This window comes from Saccopteryx leptura, chromosome 2 (assembly GCF_036850995.1).
Source record: "Saccopteryx leptura isolate mSacLep1 chromosome 2, mSacLep1_pri_phased_curated, whole genome shotgun sequence".
NCBI lineage: Eukaryota > Metazoa > Chordata > Mammalia > Chiroptera > Emballonuridae > Saccopteryx > Saccopteryx leptura.
This window is the reverse complement of record NC_089504.1, coordinates 167736517-167756315: the sequence shown is the minus strand read 5'-3', so window position 1 is coordinate 167756315 and position 19799 is coordinate 167736517. Positions and strand designations below refer to the sequence as shown.

Below are 19799 nucleotides of genomic sequence, written 5' to 3'. Positions count from 1 at the left end.
GGGACCTACTCCTAATTTAGAGCTCTCTTTCCCCCTTTTGCCAACTTCTATTATAAATCTACCTTTGCCACCCAGCTTAGTGTATCCCAAGGTTTTCTTTACCAAACCACAGTCGCAGAGCTCCAGGGAAAAGCAACCTGGTCTCATCTCTCCAGGCAGAGGAGAACAGAAGCTCTATCTCCACACATGCTGCAGATGGCTTTTCTAGTCTACCTGAATCATTACCAGCTAGAAGCAGCGGTCATTGGGACTTGGACGTGAGCTGCAAAGTATAGAATTGTGACAACAATTCCAGTGCCATGCGGACTTTTCCTGGAGGTGGACTTGTCCTGGACTCCTGCTCCTTGGGACAGCTCCTAACAGACTGAACTGGGGTTGGGTTGCATTTTTCAGGGATTTGTCATGGTGTTGGGGCCAACTTGGACTTGGTGAACATGTTAAGGACACTACTCTTTTACGGATTCTTGCTGTTTTGGCCATGCGTTTGCTTAAAGGCTTTAATCACTGTAAAAAAGAAAACAGAAGACTGGATAAAGAAGATGTGGCACATATACACCACGGTATACTATTCAGCCATAAGAAATGATGACATCGGATCACTTACAACAAAATGGTGGGATCTTGATAACATTATACAGAGTGAAGTAAGTAAATCAGAAAAAAAAAACAAGAACTGCAGGATTCCATACATTGGTGGGACATAAAGACGAGACTAAGAGACATGGACAAGAGAGTGGTGATTACGGGGGGTGGGGGGAGGGAAGGAGGGAGAGGGGGAGGGGGAAGGGGAGGGGCACAAAGAAAACTAGATAGAAAGTGACGGAGGACAATCTGACTTTGGGTGATGGGTATGCAACAGAATTGAATGACAAGATAACCTGGACATGTTTTCTTTGAATATATGTACCCTGATTTATTGATGTCACCCTATTAAAATTAATAAAAATTTATTTATTAAAAAAAAAGGTATTTTTTAGATGTGATTAACATTTAACTCAGTAGACTCTAGTAAAGCAGAGTACCCTCCATAATGTGAGTGGGCCTCATCCAATCAGTTGGAGGCTTTATGAGAAAAGCCTGAGGCTCCCCTGAGGAAGGTGGAACTCTGCCTCCAATCAGCTTTCTGACTCGAGCTGCAACATCCACCCTTGCCTGGGTCTCCAGCCTGTCAACAAGTGGACAGGAGTGAAAAATGTGCCGGAAAGCCCACTGATTTTAAACAGTGGGACCTGAGCCAGTGACTGACCTGCCACCCTGCAGCTGGCCTGTGCACTGCATGGGCTCCTGCCACCTCTGGCGGCTTAAGTCTACAAAGATTAGGTTAAAGAAGATTAGGTCTACAGAAAACTCTGTAAACTGTAAGGAAGGGGAACATGGACAAGAATGGCTAGAGGAGTCCAGACAGTAAGTCACAACCACCCACTGAACTTCATTACAACGGCATGGTTATTGCAGGAGACTCTTCCCACTTTGTTACTAAAATGAAAGTGACACACATTTACCATAGGGTGACAGCAATTACTGTGCTGCTTGTCAGCTAAAAGGAGCAACTGTACACCATCTGCAATGCTTCTAAAATGGGAGCCACATCAAAGCCGAGGGAACACATCGAGCTCTAAGGTACAAATGCACAGCACGGGCCCTGCCACCATGAAGTGGGCTTGAGCTCGGGATGCAGTGATTCTATTCAGAAATGTCCTATCAAGAGAGGTCAGCCTTTACTAAGAGGTCTGAGGCCTTGGACATTTGGGTTCTTCTAACCCCAAACCAGGTGTTAGAAACTAGGAAAAGCTTCCACGGAGTACAGAGAGGTGGCAACAGAATTGTTTATCTTCAATAGCAATTGTAACATAGATGTACTTGCAGTTGGTGTCCTTTGAAATTTATTTGCAAACTATTTGACTTTTTCCTAGATGCCAGGTAGTGTTTAGGTATTGTTGCAACAGCAGTGATCAAGACAAGACTGGCAGGTTCGAATAATATTTCTCCAAAGAAGACATACAAAAGGACAACAGGTACATAAAAAGATCCTCAAGATTATTAAGCAGCATATAAATGCACAATCCAGAACAATTTACTAAATCTTTTGTCTGTTTTCTCTGTTGTACACATTGAATAATTTCTATTATTCTATCTTAACAATTCCTGTTCACTAATTCAAGTCACTGATTTTTTTTGTCTGTCTCCTCCATTGTTCTATTGAGTCCACTTGTTCAGTTTTTTTGCTTTAGTTATATTTTTCAGTTCTAAAATTTCCATTCAGTTCTTCTTTATGTCTTCCACTTCTCTTTTGAGACTATTTTTTTCATTTTTTTTAAGTGTCTTTGTAATTACTTGTTGAAACACCATGTGTTTATTGAGATATAAATCATGTACCATAAAGTTCACTGTTTTAAAGTGTACAAATCAGTAATTTTAGTAGAGTCACAAAGTTCTGCAATCTTCACCACTACCTAATTCATAACATTCACATCAAGGCAAAATGAAACTCCATATCCATTAGCAATTATTTATTTCCCTACCTCGTAGTCCCTGTCAGTCACTAATCCACTTTCTGTCTCTATAGATTTGCCTATTCTATACATTTCATGTAAATGGGAAATCAACAATATGTGGCCTTTTGTTACTGATTCCTTTCACTTAATGTGTTTTCAAAGTTTATCCATGTTGTAGCATGAATCAGTACTTTATTCCTTTTTTTGGCTGAATAACATTCCATTATATGGACATATGACATTCTGTTTATTCATTCATATTGTTTCCACTCTTTGACTGTTATGAATAATGCTATGAACATTCATGAACAAGTTTCTGTATGGACATACATTCTCAGTTCCCTTGGGTACATATTTAGGAGTGGAATCGCTATGTTAAACATAGTAGCTTTATGTTTTGCTTTTTGAGGAACTGTCAAACTGTTTCCCAAAGGGGCTGTACCATTTCACAGTCCCACCAGCAGTGTACAAGGATTCCAGTTCCTGCCTGCTCCCCGCCCCACCAACATGGGATTGCCTGGTAGGGGTGAAGTGGGATCTCACTGAAACTTTGACTTGTCTGTTCCCAGGACATTGAACATCTCTTCCTGTGTTGTTGAAGAATATTTAGGATGGCTGCTCTAAAATCCTCAGGTAACTCCACCATCTCTGTCACCTCAGTGTTGGCATTCATGGATGGCCTTTTTTTCCTTTCAGTTCAAAATCTTCCTGGTTCTTGCCTGGCCAGGCAGTGGTGCAGTGAACAGAGTGTTGGGCTGGGATGCAGGGGACCCAGGTTCTAAACCCCCAAGGTCGCCAGCTTGAGCATGGGCTCATCCAGTTTGAGCGCAGGTTGCTAACTTGAGCATAGGATCATAGACATGATCCCATGGTCACTGGCTTGAGCCCAAGGTTGCTGGCTTGAGCAAGGGGTCACTTGCTCTGCTGTAGCCCCCTCCCCCCATCAAGGCACATATGAGAGAGCAATCAATGAACAACAAGGTGCTGCAACAAAGAATTGATGCTTCTCACCTCTCTCCCTTCCTGTCTGTCCCTCTCTCACTCTCTCTCTCTCTCTCTCTCTCTGTCACACACACACACACACACACACACACACACACACACAAAGATCTTCCTGATTTTTGGCATGATCAATGTTGTTGTTGTTTTTAATTGAAACCTGGACATTATGGGTACTTATAAGGATACTGACTTTTATTTAAACTTTCTGACATTGCTCTGACAGTGAAGAAAGAGGGTGAGGACATGGCCTCATTACTTTACTGACAGGTTGGGCTACAAGTCCAGGTTCCTTCCGTGGTCTCCAATGAACTACAGAGGGGGCGTGTAACCTCATTACTTCTGGGGGTGATGAAAGTCCTGAACTTCCACTCAGCCCCCTCTGACACCACCCTGCGGAGAGAAGACAGGGCTCAATACTAGCAAGGGGGGTGGGGGCAAAAGTCCAGGCTCCTCACTCAGTCCTCCCTGTCACCACCTGGAAGAGAGTTGAGGTGAAGTCCAAGCTCCCCACTTGGTCTATGCTGACACGGGTAGGAGGGGGTTACAGTTTTGTCTGTGGTGTTTGCCTGAAGGACAGGGACAGTGGTTACTGTCTAGGAGTTTTCTGTCTTGCTAACCTGCTACTCTCCTGGCCCTTTGGCTAGAGAAAGAAGGCTTTCGTTGAAGCTTTTCAACTTGCCCATTGGCTGTTCCAGGTTGCTGTCTTCTTCTGCTTCAAGGCTGGGATGTGCAACATCAGAAGAAAACCCAAAGAATTCATCATTGTGTCATCCTCAAGGTCCCCAGCTGGCCTGGCTTCTTGTTTCCACCTGAGACCCTTCTCATGTTTATACACATAAAGGACAGAGCTTTCCACTGTCCAGGGGAGAGAACAGGAAAAAATATGCCTATGCCTTCATCTCTGAGGCAGAAGTCCCTTTAAAACTGCAACATATCTTTTAAAATACAGATTTTAAAAAATATTTTTTGGAAGTAGGCAGACGTTCCAACTGCCCCTTCCCAGGACCAATTGGATTAAAATTTAATTTAAGAAGAATCATCTTGAAAAACCAACTTTGGACTAAATTAAGAGGAGTCTATAACCAAGGATCACAGAAGAAGCCACACTGAGACTGGTAGGAAGGGCAGAGATGTGGAGAGGGCTGCCCCTCTCCCAGGAGTGAGCAGCTGAGGGTCCAGAGGACTCGCACTGCAGGGAGGGTCACCCTGAGAGGTGTGGATGCTCGGTCCCAGGCCTGGAACCCCAGCCTAGACCCCCAGAGCCTAGAAAAGGTGCCCAGAAAGCATTTAGCTGTGAAAAGAGCCAGGTTTCTGTCTGCAAAAAAGAGACAGAGCTCTCTGATGCAGACTCCATCTTAAAGGGCCCGCACAGAAAATCTCGTTCACAGCCACTTACCCGGGACTCTGGCAGGGGAGAGCTGAGAGGACTAGAGTTGCGTGAGGAGAGTGTAAAGTCGGAAGCCCAGGAAGAGACACTGTGGGGGATGGAAACATGAACCCCTGTACTAAGTCATTCTCCAGCACTGCAGTCGTCATCTTTCTTGGGTGGAGCAATCCCCTCTGAGTGGCATCAGCCTGGAGAAAAGCAGCTGCTCCGCCCTCGGGAGTCTCTCCTACCCTAGAATCACTACAGGTCATTCTGAGAGGCCAGGAAGTGGGGGCACGTCAGTGACTCAGTTTTCTGGTTTGGAGACCAGAGCTCCCCTCCACACTCACCCGAGTCTCTGATTGGTGCTCCCACCTCACCAGAGACTCAGTTGAAACTGTCTGGAGAGCTAGCAGACTACACTTCTGGGTCTCAGAAGCCACACTTACCAGACTCCTGGGGCCACAGCCTACTGAGGTCTGTGAAAAAAGTCTGGACTGACACCTGGGGCCAGGGGCAGAGCCACACCCTCCACCCTTCCTAATCCCTGAATTAACACAGGCTCTACACTCTAGCAGAAGTTTTTTCAGTGGCTCAGCCCAACAAGCGGCCCAGACAGGTTGCAGGAGGCGAGACTCAGGGAAACTGGACCATTTGAATGAACCTTCTTCCCTCAGGCCCAGTGTGGGTAAAAGCCAGCCTAGATGTGCAGCATGGTATTTCCATGTACACCTGGGCCCAGCAGAGGCAACCACAAACTCTGGATTGCTTGTAGCTCCATGAAGGTTGATTAGGACCAGTCACGGGCAATGCCTCCCACTGCTCTGAGCTGGGCTCCTGCTAGGGAGGCCCAGGGCTGGCACATCCAGGGGCCAGCTGAGGAAAGCATCAGTTCAGGACCTAACAACCCTTGTTAGAGTGATATCCTAAGGAAAAGCTCTTCATACCAGGCCCAGCTAAGGTGAGGTTCCACTCTCTATGATCAGCTCTGGCACAGCGGCTCATGTGCATTGGATAAGGGGGAGCTTCACAGTCAGCCGGCCTGGGAGCTGGATATTCTGTCTTTCTAGGCTAGATTCTAAAAGGGAAAAGGAGACAGGCTTGGAGCATGTGTAGGTCCCTGTGAGTCTATTGTTGGGTCTGGTAAAGGGGCTTAGCCACCTTCAGAAGGGGCACAGTCAGGCCCAAGAAAGGACTCTCTCAGTCTTTCTTCCTGAGACCAGGGTTTCACCAACTGAAAGAACTTCTACAGAGGGGCTGTCAGCCACACTCTGTCTGAACCTGATGCTTACTTTGTTAGGGAGAAATAAAATTTGAGTATCCAGCAGTGGCTGAGGGATCAAGCTCTAGAGTAGGGGCCACATTCCCTGTACTGAACTCCTGAACAAGAGACCCCTACTTCAGAACCTGTATTCACAACCTCAACTGCCCTAACCCACCAAACATGAAATATGTAGAGGGGTTGGATGGATGAAGCCAATCTGAACCCACACTACAGTCTTACACAGAAGACTCTGTGGGAAGAGCCAGGCAGCTGCAAGAGGAGACGGAGCAGCAGAAAAGTAGAGACAAATCTTACAGAGTATGGGACATTTACAAAGCTGCTGTCCTCTCTAAGCAGGAGGAAGCTGATCCTCATACAAAGGTTGGCCCCTCCTACAGTACCCAGACACAGAAAATGCACACACAAACAGTGAATAGTGCAGTAGCTGCACACTGGTAGCCCACAGCGGGTTAAAAACAACAGCTATGCCAACACAAGAAAAACTAGAGCCAACACTACTGATAGTGGATGGCAGACAGCACCAACTCTAGACTCAACTACCTACACAAGCAGCACACCCAAAAGTGGAATCTAGCAGGTACCAGACACTGTGGAGAATAAATACGACAAAAAGGACAGAAATTGCATAGTGTGTAATAAACATGATCAAGGTTGAACCTTAGAGCCAGCCAGCCTGAAGGAATAACCATACCCACAAAAAGACCAACTGCATCTAATACTCACATACAACAAGACATAAGATATTGCTCTCAAGAAGCATTCCTAGAATATGGAAAACAAGTGGCCTAGAGCCCATATTCTTCATACCACTGAGCACATCTTCTTATAAAGAACCCACAAAAATTTCCAAGTTAGACAGCGCTACCTGTCTAATACACAGACAAAATGGGCAGACAGAGAAATGTGACCCAAATAAGTCAAAAAGAGAAATCCCCAGAAGAAAACTGAATGAGATGGAAGTAACCAAAATACCAGATGTATAGTTTAAAACAATGATTTTTAGGATGCTCAAGGATCTTAGAGCAACAATGGATGAACATAATGAGCACCTAAATAAAAAGATAGCAAGCATCAAAAGGACATTGAAATCATAAAAAAGAACCAATCAGAAATGACAAATACAATATCAAAAATAAAGACTGCACTAAAAGAAATTAACAGCAGCCTGAATGAAGCAGAGGATCAAATCAGCGATATAAAGGACAAGACAAATGAAAGTACGAAAGCAGAGCAGCAAAAAGAGGCTCAAAAAGTCTGAGGAAACTCTAAGAGAGATCTGTGACAACCTGAAGAGAAACAACATCACATCATAGGGGTTCCTGAAGGAGAAGAGAACAAACAAGGGATAGAGAACCTGTTTGAAGAAATCATAGCTGAAAACTTCCCTAAACTGATGAGGGAAAAAGTCACACAAGTTCAAGAAGCACAGAGAGTTCCATTAAAGAGGAACCCAAGGAGGCCTACATCAAGACACATAAATAAAATGCCAAAGTTAAGAGACAAAGAAAGAGTACTAAAAACTGCAAGAGAAAAGTAGTTAATTACCTACAAAGGAGCCTCCATAAGGATGACATCTGACTTCTCAACAGAAACACCTGAGGCTGGAAGGAACTGACACAAATAGTCAAAGTGATGCAAAACAAGAATCTATAACGAAGACTACTTTATCCAACAAGGCTATTGTTTAAAATTGAAGAAATAAAAAGCTTCCCAGACAAAGACTCAAAAAATTTATTACAACCAAACCAATACTGCAAGAAATGCTAAGGGGTCTGCTGTAAAAAGAGAAAGAAAAAAAATTTTGAGAAAAAGAGGATTGTACATTTAAAGAATGAAATAGCAATAAACAACTATATGTCTGTAATAACCTTAAATGTAAATGGATTAAATACTCCAATCAAAAAACATAGGGTAACTGTGTTGATAAGAAAACAAGACCCATAGATATGATGTCTATAAGAGACCCACCTCAGAACAAAAGATACACATAGACTGAAAGTGAAGGAATGGAAAAAAGTATTTTACACAAATGGATATGAAAAAATGCTAAGGTAACAATATTTATATCTCACAAAATAGACTTTAAAACAAAGCCTATAGAAGGGATAAAGGCGGTCAGTACATAATGATAAAGGGAGCAACCCAACAAAAGGATATAACCATTGTAAATAACTATGTGCCTAATATAGGAGCACCTAAATATATAAAGCAGATTTTGATGGACATCAAGGGCAAGACCAACAGTAATACTATAATAGTATAAGATTTTTATATCCTACTAACTTCAATGAATATATTGTCCAGAGAGAGAAAAAACAAAGAAACAGCCTTAAATGACACACTAAATCAACTGGATTTAATAGATACTTTCAGAACCTTTCACCTCAAATTAGCAGAATATACATTCCTTTCAAGAGCTCATGATACATTCTTTGAGATAGACCATATGTTAGGACACAAATGAGTCTCAATAAATTTAAGAAGTTTGAAATTATATCAAGCATCTTCTCTGATCACAATGGCATGAAACTAGAAATCAGCTACAATAGAAAAACTGAAAAACATTCAAACACTTGGAGGTTAAATAGTATGTTATTAAATAATGAATTGGTTAACAACGAGATCAAGGAAGAAATTAAAAAATTCCTTGAAACAAATGAAAATGAACACACAACTCAAAATGTATGAAATACAGCAAAAGCAGTCCTAAGAGGAAAGTTCATAGCATTACAGGCATACCTTAAGAAGCAAGAAAAAGTGCAAATAAACAACTTAACCCTGCACCTAATAGAACTAGAAAAAGAACAACAAATAAAGCCCAGAGGAAGTAGAAGGAAGAAAATAATAAAGATCAGAGAAAAAACTAAAAACTGTATGATTCCATACATACGTGGGACATAAAAATGAGACTCAGAGACATGGACAAGAGTGTGGTGGTTATTGGGGGGGGAATCAAGGAGGGAGTTGGGGGAGGGGAGGGGCATAAAGAAAATCAGTTAGAAGGTGACAGAAGACAATTGGACTTTGGGTGATGGGAATGTAGCATAATCAAATGTCAAAATAATCTGGAGATGTTTTCTCTGAACATATGTACCCTGATTTATAAATATCACCCCATTAAAATGAATAATAGTTAAAAAAAAGATCAGAGCAGAAATAAATGACACAGAAGCTAAAAATACAAAACAGAGGATCAATGAAACCAAGAGCTGGTTCTTTGAATAAGTACACAAGATTGATGAACCTTTAACCTTTAGAAATGAAAGTGGGGAAGTAACAACTGAGACTGCAGAGATACAAAGGATTGTAAGAAAATACTATAAAGATCTCCATTCCAAACAATTGGACAACCTAGTTGAAATGGATAAATTCTTAGAAACATATCAACTTCCAAAACTCAATCTGGAACAATTAGAAAACCTAAACAGGCTGATTACAACAAATGAAATTAAAACAATTATCAAAAAACTCCCAGCCAACAAAAGTCCTGGACAAGATGACTTCACAGGCAAATTTTACCAAATATTCAAAGAACTAACTTCTATCCTTCTCAAGCTATTTCAAGAGGAGTAAAGACTTCCAATCTCCTTTTATAAGGCAAGCATTATCCTCACGCCAAAACCAGGTAAAGACACTACAAAGAAAGAAAACTATAGGCCAATATCCCTGATGAATCTAGATGCTAAAATTCTCAACAAAATTTTAGCAAACCGGATCCAGCAATACATGAAAAAAATCATGCACCATGATCACGTGGAATTTATTCTGGGGAGGCACGGTTGGTACAATATTCGCAAATCAATCAATGTGACTCATCACATAAACAAAAGGAAGGAGAAAAACCACATGATAATTTTAATAGATGCAGAAAAAGCATTTGAAAAAATCCAGCACCCATTCATGATCAAAACTGTAAGCAAAGTGGGAATACAGGGAACATACCTCAACATGATAATGACCATCTATGACAAACCCACAGCCAACATCATACTCAATGGGCTAAAATTAAAAGCAATCCCCTTAAGAACAGGAACAAGGCAGGGGTGCCCCCTTTCACCACTCTTATTCAACATAGTTCTGGAAGTCCTAGCCACAGCAATCAGACAAGAAGAAATAAAAGGCATTTAAATTGAAAAAGAATAAGTAACACTATCATTATTTGCTGACATCATGATACTGTACATAGAAAACCCTAAAGTCTCACTCAAAAAACTACAAGACCTGATAAATGAATTCAGCAAGGTGGCAGGATATAAAATCAATATTCAGAAATCAGTGACATTTTTATACACCAACAATAAACTGTCTGAAAGAGAAATTAAGAAAACAATCGCCTTCACTGTTGCAACAACAACAAAAACACCTAGGAATAAAGTTAACCAAGGAGGTAAAAGACTTGTACTTGGAAAATTATAAAACATTGATAAAAGAAATCAAGGAAGATACAAACAAGTGGAAGCATATACCGTGTTCATAGATAGGAAGAATAAATATCATTAAAATGTCCATATTATCCAAAGTAATTTATAAATTCAATGCAATTCCTATTATCATACCAATGGCATATTTCAAAGATATAGAGCAAATATTCCAAAAATTTATATGAAACCAAAAAGGAACACGAATAGCCTCAGCAATCTTGAAAAGGAAGAATAAAGTGCGAGGTATCACACTTCCTGATATCAAGTTATACTATAAGGCCATTGTACTCAGAACAGATTAGTACTGGCATAAGAACAGACATACAGATCAATGGAACAGAACAGAGAACACAGAAATAAACCCATGCCTTTATGGTCAATTAATATTTGACAAAGGAGGTGAGAGCATACAATGGAGTAAAGATAGTCTCTTTAATAAATGGTGTTGGGAAAATTGGACAGGTACATTCAAAAAAATGAAACTATACCACCAACTTACACCATTTACAAAAATAAACTCAAAATGAATAAAAGACTTAAATGTAAGTCTTAAACATCTTAGAAGAAAACAGACAGTAAACTCTCCTATATCTCTCATAGCAATATTTTTGCTGATTTATCTCTATAGGCAATTGAAATAAAGGACAAGATAAACAAATGGGACTATATCAAACTAAAAAGCTTTTTCACAGCAAAAGATACCATGAACAAAATAAAAAGACAACCAACTCAATGGGAGAACATATTCACCAATATGTCTGATAAAGGGTTAATAACCAAAATTTATAAAGAACTTCTAAAACTCAACACCAGGAAGGTAAACAATCCAATCAAAAAAAGGGCAAAAGAAATAAAATCAGTGTCATGAAGAAACTACTAGATGCACCACTCCACTCTCAAGGTGAACGTTCAGTACCAAACCCCACCCCTGAGGAGGTGCCCATGCTAGGACCCCAACTCTGGTCACCTCCTTGTAACCACATCACTCCCTCCCTCTCCTCACATGTCCACTGCACCAAATGAACATACAGACACATCTGCTTGTGGTCTTGGAAGGCCAGCCTCCCTCGTGCTCCAAATAGCAGCCTGCTCCATATCCAACATATGCTTCAGGGCCCCACTCAATGAGACCTGAAGTCTTCAAGGAGACTTCCACCACCTTACCTTCCAAAACCTCTCATCTCAGCTCTGGTCGCACCCTCACATTATGCGAACACTAATGAATAAGTGGATGTATCCTCCCTGCTTATCCAGTCCCACTGTGTTCATTTAGAAGGCACTGCCAAGGTTCTAGGTGAACGGAACCATGGGTGGAGAATCTGATGGGAGGCCATGGTTCTGTTTTGCTTTCCGACCTGGGCCGGTTCACCCCTCCTTAGGCAACCTGGTGGTCCCCCGCTCCCGGGAGGTCACCATATCGATGCCGAACTTAGTGCGGACACCCGATTGGCACAGCGCACTACAGCCCAGAACTCCTGGGCTCAAGCGATCCTCCCGCCTCAGCCTCCGGAGTAGCTGGGACTACAGGTGCGCGCCACCATGCCCGGCATGTTTTGCTATCAGGACAGAAAACTGGGTCATCTGTAACACTTTGAAAGTAAGAAGTGACACACTGGGATCTTAACTCAGACATGTCAGCACTCATGACATTAAGCCAGAAAACAAGTTCACTTTTGCGGTCACATTCACTAAACACACTCAAGATGAACCACTGAGTTTCTTGTGCAAAACTACAGGAGGATAGATACAGGTATTAATGTGAGTTACCCAGAGATAAAGGGAAAATAAGTGAAAATAGAAAAAAAAAACAAAGAACATGTATAAAAAATTAAGAAAATAAAGAGTTAGATCTGTATCTAGCAATTTGCAGTCATGTACATGAACTATTGTTAAATGAAAAAGCATAATAATGTGTAAAATTATTCTGTTTAGAGAAAGACAAAATATCACTATATTGATAAATAAGCTTATATATTTGTTGAAGAAAGGAGAACAATGTGGAAAACTATCCACCAGGCCATTAACACTGATTATCTTGGGGAGGATGAGTTGGTTGGGAATGAGCGCTAGGTCAATAACTTTACCCATATATGAACTTTGTACACAGTTTCTCCAGTTATTAAAGCAAATACATATTACTTCTATAACTAAAAATATCAGATACAGAAATATTCTTTTCTAGAAAAGGAAAAACAAGTATAATAGTGACAGGAAGTAAGAAATGCTTCATGGCATTTTTTTTTTCAAATTTTCACCCCAGCATTTAGCACAGGTACACTCCCACATGATTATGCTTCACATGCACTCTCTGTGGTTATGCCCCAGACTTCAATAAATGCCACTACACCCTGGGCAGTGGCTGAGGCTCAGCCAGCTGTCACCATCAGCTTGCAGAATTATCTCCAGGAAAGATTCTTCATCTTGGTTTCCTAATCGTGGTGCTTGGGAAAATGCAAATACTTTAATTTTAAAAGATTATAGAGAATGCACTCAACAGTGCAAAACTAGGAATAAAAGGAAACTACCCCAACATAACAAAGACCATTTATGAAAAGCCTACAGCTCACATCCCATTCAGTGGTTTAAGACTGAAAGCTTTCCTCTAAGCTCAGAATTGATACAGGATGCCTGTTTCCAACAACTCTAGCACAGTACAAGAAGTCCTGGATAAAACAACTAGGCAAGAAAAAGAAATAATGGGCATCCAAATTAGAAGAAAAGAAGTAAAATTATCTGTGTTTTCAGATGACATGATCTTAAATGTAGAAAACCTTAAGATTACACACACATACACACACACACAAACTGTTAAAATCAACAAAGTTTTAAAGTCACAGGGTAAAAAAAGCACAAAAATGAATTGTATTTCCATACACTAACAATAAACAATCATTAAAATTTTTATTTCCAGCCTGACCAGGTGGTGGCACAGTGGATAGAGCATCAGACTGGGACATGGAGGACCCAGATTCAAAACCTCAAGGTCACTGGCTTGAGCACAGGCTCACCAGCTTAAACGTGAAGTTGCTGGCTTGAGCGTGGGATCATAGACATGACCCCATGGTCACTGGCTTGGGACCAAAGGTAACTGGCTTGAAGCACAAGGTCACTGGCTTGAGCAACGGGTTACTTGCTCTGCTGTAGCCTCTGGTCAAGGCACATATGAGAAAGCAATCATTGTACAACTAAGGTGCCAAAATGAAGAATTGCTGCTTCTCATCTCTATCCCTTCCTGTCTGTCTGTCCCTATCTGTCCCTCTCTCTGATTCTCTCTCTGCTCTGTCTCTGTCAAAAAAAATTTTATTTCCATTCATAATAGTATCAAAAAATAATTAACAATAAAGGTGAAAGACTTATACAGTAAAAAGTACAAAATGTTGCTAAAATATCAAGGAAGACACAAATAAATGGAAAGATATCCAAGATAGTTTGGAAAACTTAATATTGTTAAGAAGCTAATACTAGGAGCAGCAAGATGGCGATGGTGTAGGTGGACTTACCAACTTCCACCTCCCAGAACCAAAGTGGATTACAACTTAATTTTAAGAACCATCATCTGGAAAAACCAAATTTGGAATAAACTAAGTGGACTCTTTAACCAAGGAACACCGAAGAAGCCACACTAGACTGGTAGGAAAAGCAGAAATGCGGAGAGGGCTGCCCAGCTCCTGGGAGCAAATGGCAGCCTGGAGAGACTCACGTGGTGGGAAGTGAGTTTAGTGGGGAGGGGAGGGTCCTGAGCCCCAGGAACAAAGTCCCAGCTTGCAGCCCCAGAGTCTAGAAGAGGTGCATGGACAGTATTTAGCTGCGAAACAAGTCAGGATACTGTTTGTGAGAAAGAGACAGATTTCTCAGACCCAGGATTCTTCTTATAGGAACCGTGCAGAAAACCTCTCTCACAACAACCCACCAGGGGCTCTGGAGAAAGGGGAGAGAGGAGAGAACCAGAGCAGCAGGAAGAGAGTGTAATCTAGTAGTCACAGGAAGAAATACTTTGAGGGATAGCCACACTAACCCCTAGGCTGTTTCACTCCCCAAATCTAAAGTGAATATTTCCCCTGGAACCAGCAATACCAGCAAAGGGAAGCAGTACACCAGCCAAACAAGCTCTCCTGCAGCATTCAGAGCAGAATCCCTTAGAAGCAGGGAGCTTTTAGGACTACAGTATGGAGTGTTAGGGTCTGAGCTGCAGCACCCCCACCCACACTGCTGAGGGCTCGCCAGAGGGCGGGCGGTGGTGTGAAGCAGAAAATCAGTTCCCTTGCCAAGGGTAGAAGCCGGCCGGCCAAGACTGAGGCCCCATTGTGAGCTCAGTCTTGCCCAGTGGGGCTGAAGGGGATGTGTGAAAATGGCCAGGCCCAGCTGCTGTCCCACCTGCAATCCATCTGCAGGGGAAGGGCAGAAGCTCCAGAACAGATGGAGACCTGCCACTGAGCAAGGGCATGTGGACATGCAGCCTCATCCAACCTGTGGAACAGAGGCTTGTGGCCCCATGCATGAGCTGGATCCTCCCACAGGGGTGGGGCGAAAGCTGAAAACAGGTGGAGACCCACGAATCAGCACAGCTGTGGAACCGAAGGCTTACAGCTGAATGGAGCAGGTGGGGTGAAAGCCCAGAAAAGGCAGAGACCCACGACTGAGCACGGGGGCGCAAAACCGCCCAACTTGAGGAGCCAAGGCTTGCAGCTGACCTGCAAGCGGGCTCCTCCCATGAGGGCTGGGTGAAATACCGGTAACAGGCGGAGACCCGCTGCTAAGCAAAGGTGCTCACCCATGTCTTCTGTGCTGAGGCTTGCAACTAAGGGAATGGAGTATAACCCCACCAGCAGAGGTGGGGCGAAGACTGAGGCCACTGAGCCTGGAAGACCCTCGTATGTGATCACAGCCCCTCCCCTGGAGGAGAGGCGGAAACCACAGCGAAAGACCCAGCGGGGTGGCACCGACAACGCACATATCTGAACGCCCTAGGCAGCAGCAGTGGGAGAGGGGGTGATGGGCCTGCAGACAGACCAACCTAGGAATCACAGAAGCCACACCCATTGGACTCCAGTGGCCAAAACCATCTTATACACAGACAAAATGGGAAGGCATAGATATGCAATCCAAATGAATCAAGAGAAATCCTTAGAAAAGAACAGTAATGAGTCAGATATAACCAAATTACAGAATGTAGAGTTTAAAATAATGACTGATAGATGCTCAAAGATCTTAGAACAACAGATGGTCATTACAAACACTTAAATAAAGACATAGCAAATATAAAAAGGGATATTGAAATAATAAAATAAAAATCAGTCAGAAATGACAAATACAATATCACAAATGACCATAATGGAGGGAGTTAAAAGCAGGATAAATAAAGCTGAGGATCGAATCAGCAAGTCAGAGGACAAGATAAATGAAGGCATGGAAGCAGAGCAGAAAAAAGGAAAAAGACTCAAAAAGTCTGAGGAAACTCTAAGAGAGCTCTGTGACAACATGAAAAGAAATAACATTCGCATCATAGCAGTTCCTGAGGAAGAAGAAAAGTACAGGGATAGAGACTTTGTTCAATCATATCATAGCTGTAAATTTCCCTAAATTAATGCAGGAAAAACTCACAAGTTCAAGAAGCACAGAGAACTTCATTAAAGAGAAAGCGAAAGAAATCTAAACCTAGACACATCATAATTAAAATACCAAAGCTAAATGATAAAGAGAAAATATTAAAAGCTGCTAAAGAAAAAAGGGCTATCACCTACAAAGGAGCCCCCATCAGGATGACATCCGACTTCTCAACAGAAACGCTTGAGGCCAGAGGGAATGGCAAGACATATTCAAAATAATGCAGAACAAGAGCCTACAACCAAGACTACTTTATCCAGCAAGGCTATTGTTTAAAATTGAAGGCGAAAAAAAAAGCTTGCCAGACAAAAAAAAACCTCAAGGAATTCACTACAACCACACCATTGTTGCAAGAAATGCTAAGGGGCCTGTTGTAAACAGATCAAAGGGGAAAAAGAATATAGCAAAAGAGGAATATAGTTTTAAAGAATAAAATGGCAATAAACAACTACATATCAATAATAACCTTAAATGTAAATGGATTAAATAATCTGATCAAAAGACATAAGACAGTTGCATGGATAAGAAAACAGGACCCATACATGTGCTGTCTACAAGAGACACACCTTAAAACAAAAGATGCACATAGACTGAAGGTAAAAGGATAAAAAAATCATTTCATGCAAATGGAAATGAAAAAAAAGCTGGGATAGCAATACTTATATCAGAAAAAAATGGTCTTTAAAACAAAGGCTATAGTAAGAGATAAAGAAAGTCACTACATAATGATAAAGGGAACAATCCAACAGGAAGATATAACCATTATAAATATCTATGCACCTAATATAGGAGCACTTAAATATATAAAGCAGACTTTGATGGATTTAAAGGGCAAGATCAACAGCAATACTATACTAGTAGGGGATTTCAATACCCCACCAACATCACTAGATAAATCCTCAAGAAAGAAAATTAACAAAGAAACAGCAGACTTAAAGGACACACCAGATCAACTGGATTTAATAGATATCTTCAGAACCTTTCACCCTAAAGCAGCAGAATATACATTCTTTTCAAGTGCTCATGGTACATATTCTAGGGTAGACCACATGTTAGGGCACAAAAGCGGTCTCAACAAATTTAAGAAGATTGAAGTCGTATCAAGCATTTTCTCTGATCACAATGGCATGAAACTAGAAATCAAACACAACAGAAAAACTCAAAAATAATCAAACACTTGGAAACTAAATAGCTTGTTATTAAATAACAAATGAGTTACCAATGAGATCAAAGAAGAAATTTAAAAATTTCTGGAAACTACTGATAATGAGCATATATCAACTAAAAATTTATGGGACACAGCAAAAGCAGTTCTGAGAGGGAAGTTCATAGCATTACAGGCATACCTTAAGAAGCTAGAAATAGCTCAAATAAAAAACTTGACTCTGCATCTAAAAAAACTAGAAAAAGAACAGCAAGTAAAACCCAGAGGTAGTAGAAGGAAGGAAATAATAAAGATCAGAGTGGAAATAAATGACATGGAGGATAAAGAAACAATACAGAGAATCAATGAAACCAGAAGCTGGTTCTTTGAAAAGGTAAACAAGATCAATGAACCTTTAACCAGACTCACAAAGAAAAAAAACAGAGAACTCAAATAAATAAAAGTAGAAATGAGAAGTGGAGAAATAACTGACACAACAGAAATACAGAATATTGTAAGAAAATACTATGAAGAACTGTATGCCAAAATTTAGACAACCTAGATGAAATGGACATATTTCTTGAAACATATAATCTTCCAAAATTAACCTGGAAGAATCAGAAAACCTAAACAAATGAGACGAAAACAGTTGTCAAAAAACTCACAACAAAGAAAAGTCCTTGGGTCTGATGGCTTCACAAGTGAATTTTACCAAATATTCAAAGAAGAACTAACTCCTATCCTTCTCAAGCTATTTCAAAAAATTCAAGAGAAAGGAAGATGTCCAAGCACCTTTAATGAGGCGAGCATAATTCTGATTTCAAAACCAGGCAAAGACAACACAAAGAACGAAAATTTAAGGCCAACATCCCTGATGAATTGAGATGCTAAAATCCTCAACAAAATATTAGCAAACTGGATCCTGCAATATATGAAAAAAATCATACACCATGATCAGGTGGAATTTATTCTTGGGAGGCAAGGCTGGTACAATATTTGCAAATCTATCAATGTGATTCATCACATAAAAAAAACGAAGGAAAAAAACCACATGATAATTTTAATAGATGCAGAAAAAGCACGTAATAAAATCCAGCACCCATTCAGGATCTAAACTCTAAGCAGTGTGGGAATACAGGAAACATACCTCAGCATGATAAAGGCCATTTATGTCAAACCCACAGCCAACATCATACTCAATGGGCAAAAATTAAAAGTAATCCCCTTAAGATCAGGAACAAGGTAGGGGTGCCCCCTTTCACCACTCTTATTCAACATAGTTCTGGAAGTTCTAGCCACAGCAATCAGACAAGAAAAAGTAAATAAAAGGCATCTAAATCATAAAAGAAGAGTAAAACTATCATTATTTGCAGATAATATAATATTGTATATAGAAAACCCTAAAGTCTCAGTCAAAAAACTACTAGACATGAAAATAAATTCAGCAAGGTGGCAGGATATAAAATTAATACTCAGAAATCAGAGGCATTTTTATACCCCAACAATGAACTGTCAGAAAGAGAATTTAAGGAAACGATCCTCTTCACTAAAAAATAAAGTACTTAGGAGTAAATTTAACCAAGAAGATTAAAGACTACTACTTGGAAAATTGTAAAACATTGATAAAAGAAATCAAGGAAGGGCCCTGGCTGGTTGGCTCAGTGGTAGAGCATCAACCTGGCGTGCGGAAGTCCCAGGTTTGATTCCTGGCCAGGGCACACAGGAGAAGCGCCCATCGGCTTCTCCACCCCTCCCCCTCTCCTTCTTCTCTGTCTCTCTCTTCCCCTCCTGCAGCCGAGGCTCCATTGGAGCAAAGATGGCCCGGTCGCTGGGGATGGCTCCAAGGTCTCTGGCTCAGGCGCTAGAGTGGCTCTGGTCGCAACAGAGTGACGCCCCGGATGGGCAGAGCATCGCCCCCTGGTGGGCATGCTGGGTGGATCCCGGTCGGGCGCATGTGGGAGTCTGTCTGACTGCCTCCCCATTTCCAGCTTCAGAAAAAATAGAAAAAAAAAAAAAGAAATCAAGGAAAGTACAAACATGTGGAAGCATATAATGTGCTCATGGTTAAGAAGAATAAACATTATTAAAATGTCCTTATTATCCAAAGCAATTTATAAATTCAATGCAGTACCAATTAAAATACCAATGACATACTTCAAGGATATAGAAAAAATATTTCAAAAATTTATATGGAACCAAAAAAGAACACAAATAGCAACAGCAATTTTGAAAAGAAAGAATAAAGTGGGAGGTATCACACTTCCTGATATCAAGTTGTACTACAAGGACATTGTACTCAAAATAGTCTAGTACTGGCATAAGAACAGGCATATAGATCAATGGAACAGAACTGAGAACCCAGAAATAAACCCACACCTTTATGGACAACTAATATTTGACAAAGGAGGTAAGAGCATACAATGGAGTAAAAACAGCCTCTTTAACAAATGGTGTTGGGAAAATTGGACAGCTACCTGCAAAA

General features: G+C 41.0%; 1 protein-coding gene and 1 pseudogene across 4 annotated transcripts in view; one reads left to right on the top strand and one right to left on the bottom strand.

Annotated features, from left to right (window-relative positions):
• Positions 1 to 19799, bottom strand: part of MTUS2 (microtubule associated scaffold protein 2) — a 771916-nt gene that overhangs the window by 601563 nt on the left and 150554 nt on the right. The window lies entirely within an intron of this gene.
• LOC136391667 (inactive ubiquitin thioesterase OTULINL-like) overlaps positions 11876 to 19799 on the top strand; it is a 129473-nt pseudogene continuing 121549 nt past the window's right edge.